Here is a 24,961-nt window from a genome sequence, read left to right as displayed (position 1 = left end):
TCATAACCAACTTTCGAAGAAGAGATTAGAATGCCTTCTTATAAGATATGTTTTAATAATATCTATTAATTTGCTTTTGAACAAAATATTGAAAGCTTCAACTTCTTAATGTCCTCTCATGAGAAAAGAGTTTCTTAATCATTACATCTTACATGAATCTAGGGACTGATGATTTTCTTTCCAAAGCGACTGATTTTTCCTCTGAGTACTAACTGTAAAACTATCCATAGCTTTTGAGATATCTCTGATCGCATCTCTATTGCTTTTCCTGTTTCTAATTTCCTAGATTTCATCTATGGATCAGGGAAGGCCATTCATGTATTCTGCTCTCCCCTCCAACAAACATATTTACTGGAATTTCAGGTATACAGCCATGCAGGTGACCACAGGGACTTCACACTGTATAGCTGAGGACTCAATGACCCCACACACTCCAGTCTAAATGATACCTGTGAGCACAAGTATCATATTACTTTGCACAAAATCTAGGGCTACTAACTTAGGAAGGGAAAGAATTTGTTTTCTCTCACAATTCTAGTAGCACTATAATATTGGCATCCAATAAAAGTAGTACATTACAAAAGGATTCCATAGGACAAGACACTGTCACCATGATCCAGATCATTGAGACAGACAGTGAGACATGTATGGGCTCCCATATGATGGAGGAAGGTCATTGGTTAAATAAAAAGAAACTGCTTGGCTCTCATTGGTTAGAAGATAGGTGGGAGGAGTAAACAGAACAGAACGCTGGGAGGAAGAGGAAGTGAGCTCAGACTCCACAGCTCTCCTCTCGGGAGCAGACGCCTCAGAGAGATGCCATGCTCCGCTCTCCCAGGCAGACGCACGCAATGAAGCAAGCCGCCAGGTTAGACATGCTGAACCTTTCCCGGTAAGACCGGTGCTCACAGATTATTAGAGATGGGTTGATCGGGATGTGAGAATTAGCCTGTAAGGGCTAGAGCTAAAGGGCCAAGCAGTGTTTAAATGAATACAGTTTGTGTGTTGTTATTTCGGAGCATAAGCTAGCCAGGCTGCTGGGGTGCTGGGGATGCAGCCCCGCCGCTCATATTACTACACCCATACTCTTCTTTAAGAGTTCTCTCAATACCTACAGACCTGCCATAGTCTTTACCTCACAACAGCATTGCCCTGGTGACACAACTGTTACCACTTGAACTTCTGGAGACAACCCACACTCAAACTGTAGTATATTGCTCCTGACAGTGCATTCACTGTCATGCAAGGAATCAAACAACCAGAAGTTTCACAACCAATTAATTAAAATGTTTGCAATAGTATATACCACATAAGTGATCAGCAATAGTTAGCAAATATATCTGTACCTAGTCAGTAGTCAGGGTGATCCTTTTACAATAAGCCCTTTCTCAGTTATATTAAAAAAGAAGAGGAGGAGGAGACATTCCAAGTACATATTAAAGGTATAATTCTTACTTATGTTCAGTGGTACGCACAGTAACAGGGAGGATAAACATCAATAGTCTAATTATAGTACCACATGTTCCACAATGGTGCTCTTTTTAGTCGAGGCAGAATATTAATAAGAAAACAGCTATTTGGTCAATACTACAAACCAACTAAGTCTAACAGGGTTCTATCTAACAGATCATATGACAAGAGAAGAACATACTTTCTTTTCAAATATGAATTAAATGTTTCCCGCGACAGTTCATATGACAAGTTCCAACATAAGCCACAGGGTATTTCAAAGAGAAATAATCCAAACTATGTTTAGTAAACATAATTAAATAAAGCTAGAAATCTATCAGACAAAACCTAAAGAATTTTCAAATGTGTGATAAATAAACAGTAATAAGCAATTGGTCAAAAAAGTTATGAAAATATAAACATACACTTCAGGATGCAAATACAAGTAAGATAGTTGGAGGTAGGTATTATCAAGTTCACAGGATTGAAAAAGTCAAAGAGTAAATGCAGACCAAATTTTATTTAATGTAGTTAAAACAGGACTTAAAAGGAAATTTATGGCCATACATTCCCTTTTAAAAAGCACCCAAGTCTCTGGGAGTTCGAGGCCAGCCTGGTCTACAAGAGCTAGTTCCAGGACGGGCACCAAAGCTACAGAGAAACCCTGTCTCGAGAAAACAAAACAAAACAAAGCAAAACAAAAAAAGAGCACCCAAGTCAAGAATTTCATTTTCAACCTTAAGATACCAGAAAAAGGAAATAATAAGCACTGAACAAAAATGAACTAGAGCACAGACAAGCAATAGAGAGAATCAAGAAAACCAAGAACTTTAAAACTTTACCTAGATTTAATAAAGGGGGAAAATGACTGAAATATATTTTATATGACAAAGTGTTGGAGGAGGGCGCCGACTGTTGGTTCCCAGCAACATAGCTCTGAAATAATCCCACAGAAACTGTATTAATTAAAACACTGCATTGGCTCATTAGCTCTAGCTTGTTAATGGCTAACTCTTACATATTAATTTAACCCATTTCTATTCATCTGTGCATCACCACGAAGTCATGGCCTACCAGCAAAGTTTCACCACATCTATCTCTGGTGGTGGCTCCAGGGCTTCTCTCTCTGACTCTGCCCTTCTTTCTCCCAGCATTCAGCTTAGTTTTCCCTTCCTACCTAAGTTCTGCCAAAGCAGTTTCTTTATTCATTAATGGTAATCACAGCACACAGAGAGGACCCCCAATTTAACAAAGATATAATGTCCAAAAACTAACTCAAAATCTTACAGATCATCTATATAGACTTGTACCAAGGGAAAGGATGATTAGTGACCAAACCAGTCAACACCAAGTCCAGGTTCAGAATTCTATGGTAGTAAACCAATATATGAAGAAATTAAATTCTACTCATGACTTCTACTAAATCTTTTTAAAAGGTTAACACCAGTTCTTAACAAATGCACAAAATACAAACACAAAAACATTTCTACACTGATTTTTCAAAGCCAATACTAGTAATACCAAAAACAAATGTTTAACAAGAAAACTATAGGTCAATGACTTAGAAATACGGGAACAGAATATCTATGAAATACTTTCAAAATAAACCCAATAACATATTCAAATGTTTCAACTTAGATTAAATCAATAGACAGATAACAGATGATAGACATCATGATGGACTGAAATCAATACCAGCAATACAAGGCTGACTCAACAGAAAAAAAAAACCAACCAATATGATACCTTATCAATGAAATTAAAACAAACTGTGCAATTAGTTAAACAGATGAGGAAAAGACAATTTTATTCTTTTGTAAATAAAAAATACTCCAGCAACTATAATAAAGTGAGTTCTACAGCTTCATAGAGGTAACCTAAGAAAACTCACAGCTAACTATAATATCATTTCATAACAGTGAAATAAGAGCTTAGCCATGAAGAGCAGAAATAAGACAAGAAAGTCTCAACTCACCACTTATATTCAACACTGTAGGGGAGGTTCTAGCCAGGGCATTTAGGCAAGAAAAAGATACAGAGGACATCTAAATAGAAAGAGAAGAAACAAAAGTGTTTTATTCACAGAGGACACAATCTTGCCTAGAGAAATGCTGTGGGAACTACTCTGTCTTCAAAATTTCACAAGGGAAGATCATATATAAAATTCAACTGTATCCTGTACTGAAGCTGAATAATCTGAAAAAGATATTGAGGAAGCAATTCCTTCTACAATGTCATCAAAATTTACTTAGGAATAAATTTTCTTAAAAAGGAAAACTAAGACTTTCCCACTGAAACAATAAAATACAACTGAAAGAACCTAAAATCCTAAATAAATTTACAAATCAACATCTATGAACCAGAATATGTAATATTAAGATTTTTAATACAACCAATATTAATCCTTAGGTTCAATACAATCTCTCCTAAAATCCCTGATGGCTTCCTTTTAGAAAATAGCAAGTAGACTAAAATTCATATGAATTTGGAAGAAACCCAGAATAGTGAAAACAATCATGGGACGAGGGTGATAAGAACAGTGTAGGTCCCTATTTCTAGACTCAAAACAAAGTAATAAAGACCAAAAGTATGCCACACTGGCACAAGGATAAAGATAATGTTGAGCAGAAGTCAGAGTACAGAACAAAGAAGACAAAACAAAAACAATAAAATGCCTCATGAATTGATTTCTAAAGAGTGTTAAGGCAAGAGAAAAAAAATAGTCTTTCCATAAGCAACAACAAAATAGCCAGAGAAAAGAGGGACGAGAAGAGCAGAAAGGAGAGAGAAGGGGAAGGTCAGGAAGAAGGAGCCCAAATTGCAAACAAAAACTAACTCAAAATGAATCAATGGACTAAATGCCTTCAAATCTAAAACTATAAAACTCTTAAAAGAAAACCTAAATAAATCTTCAGAGAAAGGATGCTTAAATACTACATTGAAAATAAATAAGGCAAGTCCATGCTTCCAAGAAAACATTCAAGATAGTAAAAAGATATGGACTATAATGAAAATAATATTTCAAAATACACAACTGACAAGATACTTTTGTCCACAACATATAAAGAAAGCATAATGCAGAGTAATAAAACAAAAACATGAAGCATTTAAGTTTCTCTATGAAATACATGCCAATATCTACTAAGCATGACGACACTTTATATGACATAGCCTGAGGAAAACACAAATCAAATCATAATGGCCTACCACTTGACACCAAATAGAAAGACTAAAAAGTGAAAACTCCAAGTATTGTTAAGTATGTGGAAAATATGAAATCTTCATATGCTATGCAGCCACTGTGGAAACAATTTCCTGGTTCCTTAGAAAAGAAGGCTTAAAAATATTTTAGAACTTTACAATTACACTTTGTATATATACAAGAAAAGTAAATTAAAATACAAAGAAAATATGTACATAAATGCTGTTACTCTGCACAGTCAGAAAGTAACGATCATACAAAAGTTTATCAAATGATGAATAAATAAACAAAGGGTGGTATGCATGTGCGTACGCACACACACAAACACACACAAAATAGAATAGTTATAAAAGCACTGAAGTAGAACACAGCAGAAACTTTGAAAACATTCTCTTAAGCATAAGAAATCACTCAAGGGCTGGAGAGATGGCTCAGTGGTTAAGAGTATTGCCTGCTCTTCCAAAGGTCCTGAGTTCAATTCCCAGCAACCACATGATGGCTCACAACCATCTGTAATGAGGTCTGGTGCCCTCTTCTGGCCTTCAGGCATACACACAGACAGAATATTGTATACATAATAGTATACATAATAAATAAATAAATATTTAAAAAAAGAAATCACTCAAATTGTACTGCATGATTCCTTTTATGTGAAATGTCCAAAATAGGGAAATCTCTAGGAGACAAATTGATTAGTGAATAATTAAAGTTAAAGATGTTGGAAGTGAAATGTAAAAGGACAAAGGTCTCAGATTTCTTTTTAGATGACTTAAAAGTAGGAAAACAAATGCTATAATTGCATGAATCTGTGCATATATGAGAACTCATGATTTATACACTTTAAATATATGAAAAATTGTATCAATAATGCTACAAAAAGGTGTTTATAGGCCACAATTCCTTCAAATGCTGAGAATAATTTAAATATTGCTTAAGGTTGAAAAATTCATCGTCTGAGAATTTAATTTTTCATATTATTCTTTGTACAATTTAATGGAGGTCACCATATTTCAATATATGAATACGGTGTGTGTCAATTGATATAATATAGTTTCCCATTTTATTCATTCCCTACCTATATAATCTCTATATTCATAACATTTTTATAAAATGTTTAAATGATTATTTTGGATTATTGCTAGCCACAGCCATGCCTCAAAGATCAAGGACAGTATTAAAGAACTTTATACACAAAGAGGAGAGTGGGTAGAGGGAAGGGATAACACAATACATAACTATATCATAATCTCCAATACAACACACACGTACACACATACATACACACACATACACGCAAACTATAACAGAAAACACTCTATATACAGTATGGTATACTCTTTAAATTCTCTCAAGTCTTAAATTCTGTGGAATTTTAACATGAGCTCATTTCTTCTATTTAACCCTACCAGAGCTATCCTTACGTATTCTTAGTCACTCAGTTACTCAATCCAAACTGTGTTGATCACATATGGCAAATTTTAGTAAGAAATTTTTTAGACAAAAACCATTTTAGGAAACCACTAGTGTACTAGGAAACTAATTTCTAATGCAAGAACATGGAATAATGGTACAGAGTCTATCACATCTTAATAACACTCTAAAGTTCCAGTGATTGACAAGACAAACAAACAAAAACCTATTCTGTTCTGAATATAAGGCTTTTGTAACTCCCACAGAATCTTAGCAGAGTTTTGGGATAAGCTGCTATCAGATTTAACAACAACCCAAAATTATGTTTTCTGTAACACCTGGCACATCTATCCACTTCAAGACCAGGTGCACTCCTCATTCAAGATCTGCACTATTCAAACTAACTTGGCACTGACTACTGTTTGCAAAGGGATAGTTGTCTGGATCACTGCTCAAGTTCCGGGGTCACCAAATTAAAAAGGAAAGAGGGAGAGGTTAGCTATGAGTACACAGAGAAATCTATCAAAGAAGTTTTATTAACAGAAGAATGCAGCTACCAATGAAAGACTAAACTGCAGGATCTGAGATTTAGTGAAGATATAATAAATACCGCAGTGAGAATAATTCTAATTGGTCTTTTTTTTTTGTTCTTTTTTATATTTTTTTTATTGAAAAAAAAAATTCTGCCTCCTCCCAGCCTCCCATTTCCCTTCCCACTCCTCTCCCCCTCCCCCACTCCTCTCCCCCTCCCTCTCCAGTCCAAAGAGCAGTCAGGGTTCCCTGCCCTGTGGAAAGTCCAAAGTCTTCCCCACTCCATCCTGGTCTAGGAAGGTGAACATCCAAACTGGCTAGGCTCCCACAAAGCCAGAACATGAAGTAGGATCAAAACCCAGTGCCATTGTCCTTGGCTTCTCAGTAGCCCTCATTGTCCGACATATTCAGAGAGTCCGGTTTTATCCCCTGCTTTTTCAGTCACAGTCCAGCTGGCCTTGGTGAGCTCCCAATAGATCAGCCCCACTGTCTCCGTGGGTGGGTGCACCCCTTGTGGTCCTGACTTCTTTGCTCATGTTCTCCCTCCTTCTGCTCCTCATTGGGACATTTCCACCTCCTCCCCTCCTCCCATTTTACTCCCCCTCTCCCCATCCCCCTCTCCCTCCCTCTCCAGTCCAAAGAGCAGTCAGGGTTCCCTGCCCTGTGGGAAGTCCAAGGTCCTCCCCACTCCATCCAGGTCTAGGAATGTGAGCATCCAAACAGACTAGGCTCCCACAAAGCCAGTACATGCGGTAGGTCTTAATAATAAAAACCAGGAGTTATATATCAGGGTACATGCTGAAAGAACAAAGAAGTAAGAGCCACCCACTAGAGAGGCCTTTTACCTCTACCAAATCCTCAGACCAAAGTGGGCAACATCCTGTCTCCATGAATCCTCAGACTGAATATGGTAAGCCCATCTCCTTCTGCCTTATATGCCTCTCTCTGAGCAAGTGCGAGCACATGCATAAGCACACACACACACACACACACACACACACACTTTAAATTCAAAATAAAATTCTTTTTAAAAAGAAAAACAAACTAACTAGAGAATTGACAATTAGACCAAAATCAATCCCAATAAGGGCAGTATTAACAGTGAAGACTAAACTCCCAACCTGATTAACAAATGATAACATATATTATAATGTCATAAAAGGAAACAAAAATTAACAGTAAATATTAATGGTCAACTCTCCTCTTGATGTTGAGATCCTCCTGTCTGGTTTAGGATTACATAGGTCTTTGTGTATAGCTGTGTCTTTTTAGTTATCCTCCCACTCTGGCCTCTTTCTAGTACCTCTCTCCCGATGATCCCTGAATCTCTGGAGCAGGGGGTATAGTATTCAAAATTCTACATAGCAATGGGTATCCTGAATGTTATCAAAAGTAAAAGATAATCATTGATCTTACCCAATTATGAATCCTATGAGTTACAATAACAACTGGCAAGACATGCCCAATGATAACACAAATGTCATGGGAGTAAAAAAAACACTTTCTGGCTGGACTGAAGACCTCTTCCACAGCTAAAGGCCCTATCTAGCACTACTATTGAGCCAAAAACCTATGGCTAGAAAGATCATAGATGCTAAGAGAGAATATCCAATTATTATTCTGTTAAATGGACAAAGAATTAAGCCAACTCCTAATGACCTATCAATATGCACATAGACTAAGGCATCTCTCGACCTTCAATAGAGAAGCTTCTCTTTGCAGCTGATAGTCTACATAGAGACCCACAACTGGACAACACACAGAGAGCAAGAAACTATAGAATTTCCTCAAAATTGTTATTTATTATATGTAAACTAGAAGGAAATGGTGTATTGTTAAATATAACATTACAAAACCAATGTTCTAAAAGTTCCTAAATAATAGACGTCAATCTAAGAAATATTAGGGATAAGTATATTAAAACCTTACAATCATTCTTTAAAAAAAAACATGCACAAAAGTTTCATTTGTAGCTAAATAAAAACTGTGATCTCACAAAATCTAGGAAAGCCTGGAAAGGTAGACGGCTACATTTTTATTTAATCAATGTATTTCTAACACTTCACTTAAAAAGCTGAAGACACCACACTGACAAAACACTTGAAGTTCTGAGCTAAATTTCATCTATACTTTTAAAGAGAGTCCCAATGAGCAATTAAAGCATATCAGCACAAAAGCTGAACCAGGACCAAAGAGCTTGTTTACAAGCAATGTTCTGAGAAGAAAGTGAAGTAGTTTTCAATCTAACAGAAAGAATACAGGTAGACTATAATGAGACAACCCATTTAACTGAAAAGTACTTGAAGAGCTTTTACAAAACAGTGAAACAGGCATACATATATAATTTTCCAATGAAAAAATGTGAGCAAATAAGTATGAATAACCACAACAAAGTGATAACTGAGCAAACATTAGAAAAATACCAACAGACTGGCTGTATTTCAATAAGTAACAAATCTATTAAAATAATATATTTTCATTCTTATTCAAAGTAATACCACAAACTATTTAAGCTTTCTCTTTATATATAACAGGAGTGATAAATGCATAAACATGTTTTATTTATACGTTCAATCTGTGGCTCTCTGTAGTGTTATTTAAATAAAATTTCTAGAACCCATTTTGTTTTAAATTTAGAAACCAGACTGCCTAAACAACTGGTGTGTGTGCATGTGTGTGTACACTTGTGTAGGACAACGGGTATACAAGACAGCCAAAGGTCACTCTCCAGTATTGCTCCTAAGTAGAAATCCTACCTTCCCCCCCCCCCCCTTTCTGTCTTTTTTTAAGGACAAGGTATCTGCAACTTGCCAAGCATGCCAAAGGCCAGCAAACTGTGCAAATCTCTGTTTCTGAGGCTGGAATTCAGGTTCTCTGCAATATGCACTTAAACAACTGAGCTACCTCTGCAGTCTTGAATTAACATTTTGAAAAACGAAAGTATAAGATACAGAATGCAAGGAAATACTAAGCTTCATTACTGAAAGCACTTGCAGGATAAGATCTATTGCCACTGAGTATTCCCAATTCAAAATGTTTGGGACCAGAACAGAATTGACTTTACTATTTTTAGATTTGAGAGATTTTTTCATATGCATGGTAAAAATAGTTGGAGAATAGGACCAAAGTCTAAATATGAAAGTCACCTGTTTCAATACATACCTTATGTATGTGGGCCAAAAGTTACTCCATACAATATTTTTAGAACATCTACATTATGACTTCACTCTATATCGTGAGGTAAACTGTGGGCTTTCCTTCTCATGGTAAACATGCTGGCTATTAAAAATTTCAAATTTTAGAACAGTATAGTTTTGAGCTAGGGTTCTTCAAACAGCATTGTCTACTAGCAGTCATTCTACTTGAAGGACTCACAGCTTTGAAAAAGAACAAGTTTCTGTCTCTATCATTCCCAATCCTGTTCAGTAATCAGAACATGCCATACTGCTAAATACTTCTTATTCTTCTTGAAATCTACATTTCCTTTTATATTCTTGATATATCATTCTTTTCCTGTCTCCTCTTTAGATTCATCCACAATTGAATGTAAGGGTCCATTCTTTAAGGATACCTTCACTTCATCTTCCCTCGTTATCTATTTACAATCAAACCTTAGCAAGTACACATTAAAACTGAAATCTATACATCTATGCACCCTGAGCTCCCTACTAAATACCCAAGTTATCCTTTCTACTTACAGGACCTAAAGGTCTCTTAAAATGCTTCATGTGTAAAACTGTCCATATTTCTCTACCCACTTCATTCTTTTTTTTAAAAAAAATATTTATTTATTTTGTATACAATATTCTGTCTGTGTGTATGACTGCAGGCTAGAAGAGGGCACCAGACCCCGTTACAGATGGTTGTGAGCCACCATGTGGTTGCTGGGAATTGAACTCAGGACCTTTGGAAGAGCAGGCAATGTTCTTAACCTCTGAGCCATCTCTCCAGCTCCCCCACTTCATTCTTTCTAAGAGCTCTTTATATTCATGAATGGAACTGCTATTACTCCTACCCAACTAGGCATATTTAACACTCCCTACCCTACTTTACCCACTGCATCCCTGTCACCGAACCCATTCCCAAGGTCTCTTGATTTAAGAATTAAATGCCCTTAAAGTCTTTCTCTCCTTTAAGCTCACTACTGTTTGCTGCCTAGAATACTCAAAAAGTTTTGCAAATTTAATTTTTCTAAATTTATCTTGAGCATGCTCCAAAGCATTTTCCTTTGGAAATTCAGATCTGGTCAACATATGCTGTCTCTTTACTATTTCTTGTTTAAAAAAAAAAAATCCAATAATTTCTAATTGTCATACAGATTAATTATTAAATGGGATTGATTATAGCTCAAAATATCACAAACAGTTCAAGATTCAAAAATTATGAAGAATATCCAAACATACTGTTCTAATGGGAAGGATTTTAATGTTGCTAATAAGGTTCAAGGTGGGAACATGGCACAGTAGTAGAATGCTTGTCTAACATGAACCAGGTCCTAGGTTCAATGCCCAGACCAATAAAAATAATTTCTATAACATTCTTTTAAAATTTCCAATTTTGTATATGTTTTATAATAGTCATAGGCACATAATATATGTACATAATTTCAAATTAAATGACTAAATATATGAGAAAGTATAGGCAGGACAACCAGACAAGAAGTAGAGGCGGGTCAAGAACAGAAGAATTCTGGGAAGAAGGAAGCCCATTCCTCTGCAGTCCTGACCCAACCACAGAAGAAGCAAGATGCGACTGCCCCGCTGAATAAGGTACTGAGCCACATGGCTAACACAGACAAGAATAATAGGCTAATAATGGACTATAGAAGTTATAAGAGTTAATAAGAAGCCTGAGCTAATGGGCCAATCAGTTTATAACTAATGTAGACCTCTGTGTAATTTCTTTGGGACTTAACGATTGCGGGAACCAGACAGGACAAATAACCCAGATGCCATATATACAAAACAAACAGAATATTTTCTTTAAACTCTCAGCAGTAAAAGTATTTTAGCAACTTATAATATTAGTAATTAGTGTCTTGTAATATTAATAAAATTAATTTTAAAAACTATCACTGGGGTGAAACATAAATTCTTGAATCTGAGGCCTAACTGAAGTTAGTTGAGTGGCACAGGGAGGATATAAAAAGACACAAGACAATTTTAACTTAGTTCTGAAGGAGTTTATACAGAGAATTAGTATTTTAAGTGACTGTGTAAATAGCCATATTTATAAAAAGCAAATAAGAAAGACACTGCTTTTCAAACAAGCCTGTTTGTTTGTATATTAATAGAAAAATGAACATTTTTCAAAAAATAATTTAGTTGAAACATCATATAGATCTTTAATAAGATCTATTGCAGTTCATGGTAGACTGGTAAATACATTAATTGGTAATGTACAGATTCTTTACTGCATGGACAATAAAAACAGCACCATCTGTCAGAGGACTCTATACTAGATGGAGTCTCAAGGCATTAAAGTATCAATACAAATTATTGGAAAGAACTGGGTGGTGGTGGCACAAGCACTCAGGAGGCAGAGACAGATAGATCTCTGAATTCAAGGCCAACCTGGTCTACAAAGCAAGTTCCAGGATAGTCAGGGACATGCAGAAACCTTGTCTCGAAAAAAGCAAAAACACAAACAAACAAAAATTTTTGGAAAGAAATATTACACATGCCTTTTTTTCTGGACATTGGCTGATATATAAAATGGATAAAGAGCTAAGTTAGGAAAACTAGAGTTAAGACTGACATCACCAAAGCAAAGTCACATGATTTCCTAATTGCAGTTTTCTTGTTATGCTTTTTCCCCAGAATCATCATGATTATTTATTTTGATCAATTTGGGTTCTCAAATATAACACTATGAAAAACAAAACAAAAACAGTAACTATTTACTGATCTCTGTCAACGAATGAATTTACATGCCAAGAATATATGGCTGACAGGCAAAAGCTATACAATGAATTTTGTTATTCTACTATTAGAAAATATTCATAAATGGCTAAATTCTTAAACAATTTGTTTATTGAAAATTTTAATGAGTCTATGAAGATAAGTACCTTCTCTTTTGAAATAAAAATTCTATCACATATTTTCCCCTTTGATGTGTGTGTGTGGAGGAGGAGAGTCTTCTTTTGAGACAGTGTGATTTCCTAAAAATCATGATCCTTTGGCTCAGTCTCTCTCAGGTACTAGAATTATAAGTATGTACCACCATGCCTATTTTCTACTTTGATACATTATTCTTGTTATCTTTAGTATTTATATTCATTGTATATGTACTGTAATATAAGAACACTGTCACAGATGTATGTACTGTACATTGAGCCTATTTCTCCCACAATCACTCCTTTTTAACCTTTTGCCTTCCTAGAATTTAGCCGTATGGGACAGGACAGCTATGAATATGGCTGAATAAAAAAATCAAACTGACTTAAAACAAGTATTTGGGGGGAAGGGGCTATAACTTTATTGCATATTTCTTGAAAATTTAAACTGACATCATGTTGCAATATCACACAAAATAAATGTATACATGGTCTCACAACTTCAATCCACAGGTCATGAAATAAATATTTTTGATGATAGATAGATAGATAGATAGATAGATAGATAGACAAATATAGATATATATGTATGTGTGTGTATATATATATACATATATATATATGCATGATTTTATCTATATAAATTTCTAGGAGGCACAAATAAGAAAATGTATTGTCTGAGGCTGACCTAATTGGTTTAATGTATTTATCTCTAGTTACATGATTTCTATTTTATTTTAATGTTTTCATAAAATTATCTTGAAAATCTCACTTTTCTGCTTAAAAACAAGAGGGCTTCTGAAAAAATTACCATTTCTACTTATGAAGACTGCAGACATTGTTTATGTGTTGTAATAAATAAGGAAAACAGAGGACAAACACATTTCTATGACAAAAATTGAGCAAAAAAAAAAAGAAAGAAAGGAAGAACAAAAAGGCTAAAGTTTGTGGTCATGTGAGCTCTGGTTCTGAAACAGGCTAGGGAGCTTTCTCTTTGGGGTAACCTAGATGAAAAGTGCTCAGTGCAGGGTGGCAGCTAGCACTGATCTTAGTTGAAGCAGGAAAGTGAACACGGTTTCCCATCCCTATCAATGATGACCCCAAACAAAGCAGGGGTCACAGCTCTTGTAAGAATTTAGGAGGAGCTCAGAGGAATGTGAAAGGAAAAAGCTTCAAATTCATGTCAATCTAAAATTAAAATGTGGGGATGAAAAAAAGGGTCAGTGGTTACAAGCACTTATTGCTTCTACAGAGGACCTACATGGTGGCCAGCAATCATATATAACTCAAGTTCCAAGGATTCCAACACTCTCTACTGGTCTCTCTGGGCACCAGGCAGGCACGTGACACACATGCATACATGCAGGCAAAACATGCATACGTCAATTAACCATGTTTGGCACAATAATAAATAAATCTTAAACACAATAAAAATAAAATTATGGAAACTGTTGTTCTAGTTACTTCTGAGAAAGAAAACATTGTGACTAAAAGCAACTAGTGGTTTATTTAATCTTACACTTCCGGGTTACAGTCTACCACTGAAGGACGTCAGGTGAGGAACTCAAAACAGAAATGTTGTTTCTTAGGTTACTCATAGGCTCATTCTTAGCTAGCTCTGATATGGTCTAGGAGTTCGTCTACTGACAGTGGGTTGGGACCTCCTGCATCAAATAAGACAATCCTCCACAGACAAGCCCAACACCAAACTGATCTAGGCAATTCTTCAATGATGGCTTTCTTCTTGGAAGACTCTAGATAAGTTTTAAGTTAACAATTAAGTTAATCAGAACACATGGGAGGAAAAAAACTCCTACACTAAAAATCACTGTCATAAAAAAAAGTCAATCATAAAGCATATCTAGAAAAAAATCAGAAACATGAATAAATAGGACCAGTGAGATGGTTCAATGAGTGAACAACACTACACAAGCCTGATGACCTAAGTTTAACTCACATGGTAGAAGAGAACCACGTGCTGTAAACTGTTCTCTGATCTCCACATACATTCACACATACACACACAAATAAATGAGAAAAGTTAAAAAAAAAAAAACAGATTTTAAAAAGCCAACAAAACGGCCAATGAGGTAAAAGACAAAAGGCAAAACAATAAGTGATTAAGAACCAAGTAGAGATCTAGAAACAGAAGAAGGTTGCCAGAGACAGGGTTCACCTAAGATGCAAGACAGTAAGTACTTAAGATGATATTTAAAGCCCCCCAAAAGACGTAGACTATATATAGAGAAGTTCCAAAATAGAACTAACAGGATTTTAAGAGATGAAGAACAGGAGGAATGAATACTCGTACTGAATACCTGTAAAGTATGACAAAATGAACTGTAGTGAGTGTTTGATCAACTACAAATGATGCAAGAGGCAACTGGAGCATTAAACTCAAATGCCAAAAACAGAATGTAAACCCCAACCACCATATCTGTTAAAAGAAGCATCATTTATCTTTTACAACCCAAAGAAAGTCATAACATGAATTGTTTTAAAAGTACTCAATTGGCAGACACAGGGATGCACACCTATAATTTCAGCATTGGGAAGGAAGAAGACCTTGAGTTAGAGGCTAACTCAGGCTACATAACCAACAAAAAAAGGGGTGGGTAAGAAAGAAAGAGGAGGATGAAAGAGCATGCACACACACAAAAAGGTATGTAAAAAACAAAAAGTCTGGTGTAGGACAATTATATATTCTGTCAATTATATTTTAAATAAACGCTGATTGGCCGATAGCCAGGCAGGAAGTATAGAAGGGAAAACCAGACAGGAAGTAGAGGCGGATCAATGAAAACAGGAGTATTCTGGGAAGAGGGAAGCTCTTCTCCCCAGTCCTGCCCAGACCACCGAAGAAGCAGGATGTGACCTACCCCGCTGAAAAAGGGACTGAGCCATGTGGCTAACATAGATGAGAATATTGGGTTAATATAAGTTATAAGAGCTAATACAAAGCCTGAGTTAATGGGCCAATCAGTTTATCATTAATATAGAATCTCTGTGTGATGGGGGGGGGGGTAACAGCTGTGGGAACAGGGTAGAACAGAAACCCCAACAAACAGACCCTCATGTTACAGTAAATCCATTTATAAAATATGTCAACAAATGTAATTATTAGACTTAAAACAAACAAACAAACAAACAAAAAAAAAAAACAATTAGCTTCCACACCAAAAGCAAACCAAACAACAAAACCAATCGGTAGCTCCCAACACAGAAAAAAAAGCAAAGGTCTAGAAAGAATGGCAAACCCAAAGCTTAGAGCCTGAAAGATGTTTATTTGAGCAGTTAATTGGAAGTACATTTCAAATCAAACAAAGTTAAAGTACTTCTTCTTCATAGAGAGTTTTCAAGGAAGGAAAATAAATTAGGTACTCAAAAAGCAACTGTTGGGCAAATGTCAAAACAGAAAGAATAAATAACAGAAAAACAAAAATATTTTCAGTTTTAATTGTCAAAGCTTGTAAAGAACAATAAGAAAATGAATAAACCGGGCGGTGGTGGCGCACGCCTTTAATCCCAGCACTCTGGAGGCAGAGGCAGGCGGATCTCTGTGAGTTCTAGGCCAGCCTGGTCTACAAGAGCTAGTCCCAGGACAGGCTCCAAAACCACAAAGAAACCCTGTCTCGAAAAAAAACAAAAAAAAAAAAAAGAAAGAAAATGAATAAACAGTGTAGTGCTGTTCAGCATTAAAAAGAAACACACTATCATATCCCAAGAGGACACAGAAAAATCTTAAATGCACACTGCTAAGTAAAACAAGCAGTCTGTAAACAATATGTATTTTATGATTCCACCTACAGAATATTCTGGAAAAAAGCAGAGAAAATGGTTTTCAAGAAAAGTATAGAAAGAGCTTGGTAGTGGTGGTGCACATCTTTAATCCCAGCACTCGGGAGGCAGAGACAGGCAGATCTCTGTGAGTTCGAGGCCAGCCTGGTCTACAAGAGCTAATTCCAGAACAGTTTCCAAAAGCTACAGAGAAACCCTGTCTTGAAAACCCAAAACCGAAAAACAACAACAACAACAACAACAAAAGTATAGAAAAAGCAAAACTATCCTATCAAGGTTGCCAGGGGCTCAATGGGGGGGGGGGGGGAGACTTGTGAAACAGATGGTTCAGAGGGTAAATGCTTGCTGCAAAAGCCCAAGGGCCTCAGTTCACTCTGGACCTCACATGGTGGGAGAATGATCCCAAAGTTAAAGTTGTCCTCTGACCTCTTCCACAACATGCATGCTAAACACACATGTGTACACATGCATACACAAAATAAGGTTTAAAAAAATATAAAAATAGTAGGAGACAAAAGACAGAGGCCAAAGTCTTCCAGTTCTGATGGACACACACACACTACACATCAGTCAAAACCCAGAGACTCTGTAATACCAAAAATGAATCATAATAAATTATGAACTTTAATTGATACTGTTAGGCCAAAGTGGCCCCCAAAATGGCAGTGCTGCTGAAAATGTTATAGCTAGGCCACTCTCATAGGGAAACAGAAGGATTATTAAGCAGTAAATAGAATCCTAAATTCAGAATTCCTTAGAAATCTGAAGTAAGTTTGTGTTTGTTAGAAAGAGACAACCTTTCCCTTATCCACCTGCAATGGTCAAATGCATCAGGTAATGAGCATCTAGTTCTGGATCAACTCAACAGTCCCCATGCTAACTTGTAGGCTGTTTTGCCCCATACCTCTTCCTACACTACTTTTACCCATAAAACTGACAAAGTTTTTCCTGGTCACCTGGCAATTTGCATTCCCAAATAAACTGTCTTCCACCACAGAAAAGTCCAGGTAGGTGGTTTCACAGTGCCTTTGCTTATACCAATAATATATCGATATCCTGACTCTCAATTGTAACAAATATGCCAAACTAATGCAAGATGTTAATAATAAGAAAAAATGTGAAACAAGACATATTCAGAAGCTATATATTTTTGCTTTTTCAGAAAACCTAAAACTAGCATAAAATAAGCCTAAAAGAAAGCCAATATGGAATAAAAGTGATTTTTCTTTGAATAATGGCAAATTTTGTAAAGCAGCAAGATTACTCACTATGATTAAACACAATCCATACAGTGAAATGTCTTTATGCTAACAATGCTTAAATCTTTGTATAAAAGAATAATAATTAACAGAAAGAGAGGAACTATAATCAAATGTGGGGTATTTTATCAGCTTTAGATATGATATCATTATATGTACATATCTGTATAACCAAATCGGACTCTATTTTCAAACAGTTCATCTTTCTTTTCAATTGAACCTGTGTAATAATTAGGGGCGGCGGGGCCGCTTCCCCAGCACCCCAGCCGCCCGCTCAGCTAGCTTATGCCCGAAATAATTACACGGAAACTGTATTCATTTAATCACTGCTTGGCCCATTCTCTTCTAGGCTAATTCTCACATATTAATTTAGCCCATTTCTAATCATCTGTGTGTAGCACCCCAAGGTGCGCTTACCGGGAAGATTCTAGCCTAGTCCATCCTGGGTCGGAGCTTCATCCCGGGAGCAGGGCATGGCGTCTCTGCTGAGGCATCTGCTCCGGAGAGCAGAGCTTTCGAGTCTCTCACCTCACTTCCTCTTCCTCCCAGCATCCTGTTCTGTTTTCTCCTCCCACCTATCCTCTAACCAATAAAACGGGCCAGGGCAGTGCCTTTATTAGCCAATGACCTTCCTCCATCATTTCCCCTTTTTCGGTTTAAACATAAAAAAAGGCTTTAACTTTAACATAGCAAAATTACATATAACAAAACAGTTATCAAGTAAAAGTTACAATAATCTTTATCATAACTAAGGAAAACTATAACTATAACTAACTATTCTTAACTCCATCAAAGACTCCAGAAAGATATAATATTACCTAAGTAAACAAGAACTAAGAAACTTCAAATTCTAGAAATGACAAAGATATCTCGCTGCCTGGACAGTCACCCAAAGTTCTTTTGTACCGTTGGGGCATCCATCTTCAGCCTTCAGGCCCATGGTATCCAGCAGACATTTCCATAAAGCAGGAAAATTCAAAGTCAGTTCAGTCACTCTCTGTTGTGTCCTGCAGAATGTCTTGCAGACTCTTTCAAAATGAATCAGGAACCCCGAAAGATCATCTCACCTTAGGCAAGTTCAGTAGTCCTCTCTCTGCAGGTTCTCTGTGTCCAGTTTATGCAATAGTCCAGGCAAGAGCAGTTTCTTGCCCAAATGGCTATCAAAACTCCATAACGAGCCTCTTCGATGCCCATCTTCCTTTGAAATAGATTGGTGCTGCCAGGAGCAGAGTGTCTCATTGTCATGAAAAGTCCTCAGTTATTAAAACATTAAATGTCCTATTCTGTAATCTTTGAAAGACATGAAGAATGTCTATCTAAAATATATCTCTATATATCTAGAAAATCTAACTAACATGATTACAAGCTTTACTATTATCGATGATTATCCATTAACAACCTATATTTCTTAATTATACAGTACATATTTAAATGAACTACACAATCACAATACCTTAATCAAAATCAGAAACACTTATATATATAACAAAATTGACCTTAAATCTCTATCAATAAAGCAAAATCTATACTAATGTAAATTATTCATATCTATATCATATCCCCCTTTAAATGTAAAAGAACATTTATAAACATTATTTGGGAATATGGGCGCAGTTATTTCTCTCCAAACTGCTTCCTGCTGAATGGGGGCGTTGTTAATTAGGTCTTTCATGGTATAACCTGTGTGCTAGTTTCATCTCAGTTGGCAGTTGAGCGAAGCAATTTTCTGAAGATGTTCACTGCAACCCTTCAGGAGGGCGTGGTCCATCATACCAAATCGGAATAGAAGAAATGAACAGCGTCTCATCCTCTGTGAAAACAAAAGAAACTCCTTTCCAAAGTATCATATCCCTAGATCCAAATTGAAAATATCTATGTTGGATTAGTTCAGCAGTATTTATAAATAAATATCTTTTAGTAGCTGTTGCTCCTTCCTCAGCATTCAAACAATTCAAAGAGAGCATAATAGCATACAGTATCAAGATTCTCTGTGTATTTTCCATCTTTGTTCGTTTTATTTTAACCTCTATTTTGTTTATTTTTACTTTTAACTTTTTGCTTTTTGAGATAGGTTCTCTGTATCTTTGACCTGAAGTAACTCTGTAAACCAGGCTGTCTTTGAACTCTCAGAGATCCGCCTGTCTCTGCCTCCCAGGCATTCGGGATTAAAGGTGTATGCTACTACACCTTGAACTCACAGAGATTTGTTTGTCTCTGCCTTCTAGGCACTGGGATTAAAGGCGTGTGCTACCACACACAACAACTCTCTTTCTTTTTTTGTTTTTTACTTTAAGAACTTCAAATTTTAGTCTGCATATATTTTTAACACACTTCAAACCATTTAGAAATTTTCTTTGTCTTTGAATTTCTCTCTACTGTATATCTCTCTTTTTCTGACCACACGAGTATTTAATTTACTGAGCAATATGGGTAGGATTAAAGGCGTGGCTTTGCCAGCTAGATCCAGTCCATTCCTTAGCTTTCCAGCCTCATGGCAGATATACAGGCTGTAGCCATGTTTACTGCAACAACTGTATGGCATTTCAAGGTCCCTACCAGCAAGTGAGCTACAACAGACAACACTCAAGTCCTCTCTCGGTAGCCGGCCCTCCTGCCTCAAATAGTCAGAGTTTGCCCTGGCAGGACGGCCCAGAAAGCCGGCATTTTTAAACGGTGCAGCTTTTTTCCTGTTATGGCTGAAAACCGAAAAGCATGTGTTCAGCTTTTCGTCAACACCGTTTAAGTGTTTCGTGGCAGGACCTCTTAATGAGCTGCAGGCTTTGCAGCTAAAGCTGAGTCAGGAAGCCTCTCTTAGATGAGGCGCTTGCTTGCCTCTAGCAAGCAGAGTAGAACCGAGAAATTGCTGCTACCAAGAAACCAGGCACAATGCTTTCATTTTGTTCTAGAATTACTTCCCAAGCTGTCTCAGGCTTTATGTGGAAGCAGTTGTCCACGTGGGCGCCATATGTAATAATTAGGGGCGGCGGGGCCGCTTCCCCAGCACCCCAGCCGCCCGCTCAGCTAGCTTATGCCCGAAATAATTACACGGAAACTGTATTCATTTAATCACTGCTTGGCCCATTCTCTTCTAGGCTAATTCTCACATATTAATTTAGCCCATTTCTAATCATCTGTGTGTAGCACCCCAAGGTGCGCTTACCGGGAAGATTCTAGCCTAGTCCATCCTGGGTCGGAGCTTCATCCCGGGAGCAGGGCATGGCGTCTCTGCTGAGGCATCTGCTCCGGAGAGCAGAGCTTTCGAGTCTCTCACCTCACTTCCTCTTCCTCCCAGCATCCTGTTCTGTTTTCTCCTCCCACCTATCCTCTAACCAATAAAACGGGCCAGGGCAGTGCCTTTATTAGCCAATGACCTTCCTCCATCAAACCTGGAGACCTTTGTCTACACTGGGAGACTTAAGTCTTTGCCCAATCTATTAATCATGCATTCAGCTGAATTTGAGACATTTTCATTTATTTAAATGAGTAGCCCAGGCTAGCATCGAACTAGCAATCTCCTGCGTAGCCTACAGAGTAGTGATTGTAGCACAGCATCACCAACCTAGACATCAACAGCTAAAATATGTAAGTAAAACCATCATTTCCATTGTAAAATAAATATAATTGAAAACTGCGTATAATAAGACCTTCGGGGTTATTTCAACTCTTTTGTAACTAAAGAATGGAAAATTCTCAGAGGCCTAATTATTTAAAACAAATGTATGCTTTATTAATAAAAGCTAAGTCATATATCAAAATGTAAAACTGAAAAGCAACACTACCAAAAGCTAGTTCTCTAAAAACAAACACTAAAAAAAGTGAGGGGGAAAGTAGAGATTAGGCGCAAAATGACCAAAAGCTACTGAGAGAGATAGAGACACAGCCATGAATCATTTTATAGAAAAAGGCTTCAAAGCTGGGATCAAATAGCTAGGATGTGGAAAAATATAGTTGTCAAACCAAATTTAACAATGAAATAGAATGTCTGAATAAGGCAAAAAGCACAGGAGAATCTGAACGGACATGGAATTTTGACCTTTGATACAACTGTACAGGCATGCCAGCATTAAATGTTCTTGAAACAAGTACGTTTCTTTTTTACTGAACCCCTTCTGAAGACAGAAGAAAGCTTCACAAATTTATAAGGTTACAATGTAGGTTTTAAAAGTAGATAAATTATAAATTCTCTACCCAGGCTAGTATGCTAAGCAATGTGAAAACAAGTTTCCATAGAATAAATAACATCAAGTGAAAAAGAGAAGAGGAATTCTGTTTCTCATAAATCAAGGAAAATTCATCCATGTCTTTTAATTATACAAACATCCATTACAAATTCTGAGAATACGCTACACACTGAAGTAATAAAGAGCATGTATTACACATTATAGTAAGCATAATATACAAGGCAAAATTATTAATGGCTTTCTTTGAGGTAATAAGTAATTTTCAATTTGCATTAGAAGACAATGTGACTGTCCTGATTTGGGGGTTTTGGTTTTCATTTTTGGTTTTGGGTTTCGTTTTGTGTGTGTATGTCTGTGTGTATGAACTTGACACAAGCTATATTTATCTGAGAAGAGGGAACCACAATTGAGAGAAAATGCCTTCTTATATTGGCCTGCTAATTTATTACGCTGTGGGAAGACCCAGCCCGTGGCAAGTGGTGCCATCTCTGGGCATGTGGTACTGGGTTGTGTATGAAACCAGCTGAGAACTAAAGTAAGCAGCACTCCTCCATGGCTTCTGCTTCAATTCCTGCCTCCAGGTTTCTGCCCTGATTTTCTACAGTGATGAACAAAAATCTCAAAAGTATGAACTGAAATAAATTATTTCCTCCCAAAGTTTATTTTGGATATGGTGTTTTATCACAGCAAGAGAAGCCCTAAAGAAGTGATAATAAAAATGCTAAAAACATGAGTAACTCTGACAAAAGACCTTGGATCTACAGCTCATACAGAATACTGCATAATTATACTAAGTAGACAATACTTAAAATTTATAAACTAATCCTCATTTGGTTTGTGGCATAGAAAATTACTAAATACATACACTGTGAAATAGAGTTACAACTAACAAAAAATGGTCTTGAAAATAGGATAGCATTTGTTTATCTCTAAGAAGAAGGTGCAATGCAATTGTTGCTGCCTGAAAAGAATTAGATAAATTAAATTTTCATAATAATTAATGACCACTATTTTCAGGTACTTAATCTAACATAACAATTTAACAAACCTAAAGTCAAAGTCGTTGTACAAGTTTAATTAGAACAACTTGGAATGTGAACACAATTTATTCTCACATACTAGAAATAATTAGATGGGCAGGGGGGTGGTTTGAATGAGAATGGCTCCCAAAGACTCAGCCGAATATTCCCTAGTTGGAGAAACTGTTTAGGAGGGATTGGGAGGGGTAGCCTTTTGAGCAGTTTTGTCAGTGGGAATGAGCTAAGGGGTTTCAAAAGACTCGGGTCATTCCCAGTTAGTACCTGTGTTCATGATCGATCTCTCTCTCTCTCTCTCTCTCTCTCTCTCTCTCTCTCTCCCCCTCTCCCTCCCTCTCCCTCTCTCCCTCCCCCTCCCCCCCTCTCCCCTTCTCTCTCTCTCTTTCCCCTCCCCTCCCCTCCTCTTACTCTCTGCTTATTCCTGATGGGCCAAGATGTGATCTCTCAGCTGTTTCTGTCACAATGTCCTTGCTCAGCACCACAGACTGTAACCCTCTGAAACTGTAAAGCAAATTAAACACATCCTAAGTGGCCTTGGTAATGGTGCCACAATATATATACCACAATAATAGAAAAGTGACTTAGTGAGGCAATTAGTAAAATCAATATGTATAGCATATTGAGTGTTCTGATTTGTCAAAAGAAAATAGGCTAATTTGTCTCAAAAGAAATATTTACAGTCATATATGTAAATACAGATAACTGATCAAAATAGTCTACCATCTTAAATACTTATCTAAGTGCTTATAACATTTTCTAAGTTGAATACCTGTTTACAAACTGACAAAATATTACAGATGTTTTCTTTTAATTTCAAATAAAATAATTATCAATAGTGCTAAATATCAAGGAATAGTTCTATGTGTCTTCCTAGTAGCTTTAAAGAATATAAAGTACTGGGAACATAAAGTTTAGACCACTACATTAAACCATACTAATTAATTACTCTCATAAAATTTTCAATGACACCAGAAACAGAAAAGAAATCATAATCTCCAATCACAAGATAATCTAACTAAATAATTTCCACTTTCTGGGATCAGGAAAAATCAGAAAAGGAATAGGTTCAGAAATGAATTGCTAGGAGTCAAGAAGTGTCATCTCTATAGATACAAGAGACAGTGGTAACAGCAAATTATCAGATTACAAATGCTACAGAACGTGCCATCTACATAAAAACAAGCTGTGAACATCAATAAATTTAAAACTCAGTGTTTTCCTAGGGAGTGATTACACAACAACTCCAATAGCATTTATACGGTCATTAATTGTGCTGCAAATAGCACTTAGTATTTGAATAATACTAATATGTACACTCTGACAGATCTAGACCATGGTAGCCTTTCTCAATATTTCAATCAATCCTTTAGTGCTTATCTGAAGGCACAGATAAGAATTTATAATTCATAAGGAATAAAGTCAAAACTCTGTTATGTTCAAACATTATGTTGCTAACAATATTATTAAGTAAATATTTGAAATATTGTTTCATAAGGGGTTGGAAATTTGTCTACTATGAAGGTCGAGACAAGACTTACCTAGCTTTACAATTTTAAAAATCCTTCAACTTTTCAATTTATGCTCTTCTCTTTAAAATATAATGAAAGACGAAGAGAGAGACAGGTCAGTGTTAAGAATACAAGACTACAATCACAAAGACAGACCTTCAGAAGACCAGACCCATAAAACAAGCCTGGAGTATGCCAATAACCCCACTTCCAAGGGTGGCCAAAGCAGAAAGACCACTGGGGTGTCCTGGCTTCTGGCTTAGCACAGAAAACAGAAGCCCTAGATCCAGGGAGAGACAATGCCTCAAAAAATTAGGCAGAGAAGCAACCCTACACCCTCTTCTGGCACATGCACGTACACAGGTGTGCATATACTCACACAGATATGTACACATCAATAAACAAACAAATAAAATTTTCTGATTGAGAGCACATAACAAAAATGGATGGTCTATGCCGCGGGAAAAGGTTCCAGAATGTCTAACACTGTCTTGTTTTGTACTTGAGCCTCAATTTTGAATTGGAGACTTT

At 36.6% G+C, this 24,961-nt stretch overlaps 1 protein-coding gene across 4 annotated transcripts in view; it reads right to left on the bottom strand.

Moving 5' to 3' along the window:
* Positions 1–24,961, bottom strand: part of Ascc3 (activating signal cointegrator 1 complex subunit 3) — a 302,434-nt gene that overhangs the window by 245,664 nt on the left and 31,809 nt on the right. The window contains exon 1 of one of the 4 annotated variants that reach the window (XM_041653684.1): positions 3,425–3,442. The exons of the other annotated variants lie outside the window; for them this stretch is intronic. The gene's annotated coding sequence lies outside the window, so the exon portion shown is untranslated. Of the gene's footprint in view, positions 1–3,424; positions 3,443–24,961 lie in introns of those variants that run through there. 4 annotated transcript variants of the gene reach the window in all.

The sequence above is a fragment of the Microtus oregoni genome, unplaced genomic scaffold (genome assembly GCF_018167655.1).
Source record: "Microtus oregoni isolate MIOR12 unplaced genomic scaffold, Mior012 000006F_ref0000085, whole genome shotgun sequence".
NCBI classification, from domain to species: domain Eukaryota; kingdom Metazoa; phylum Chordata; class Mammalia; order Rodentia; family Cricetidae; genus Microtus; species Microtus oregoni.
Note: the sequence above shows the minus strand (reverse complement) of the source record. Positions and strands in the feature narration are given on the sequence as shown.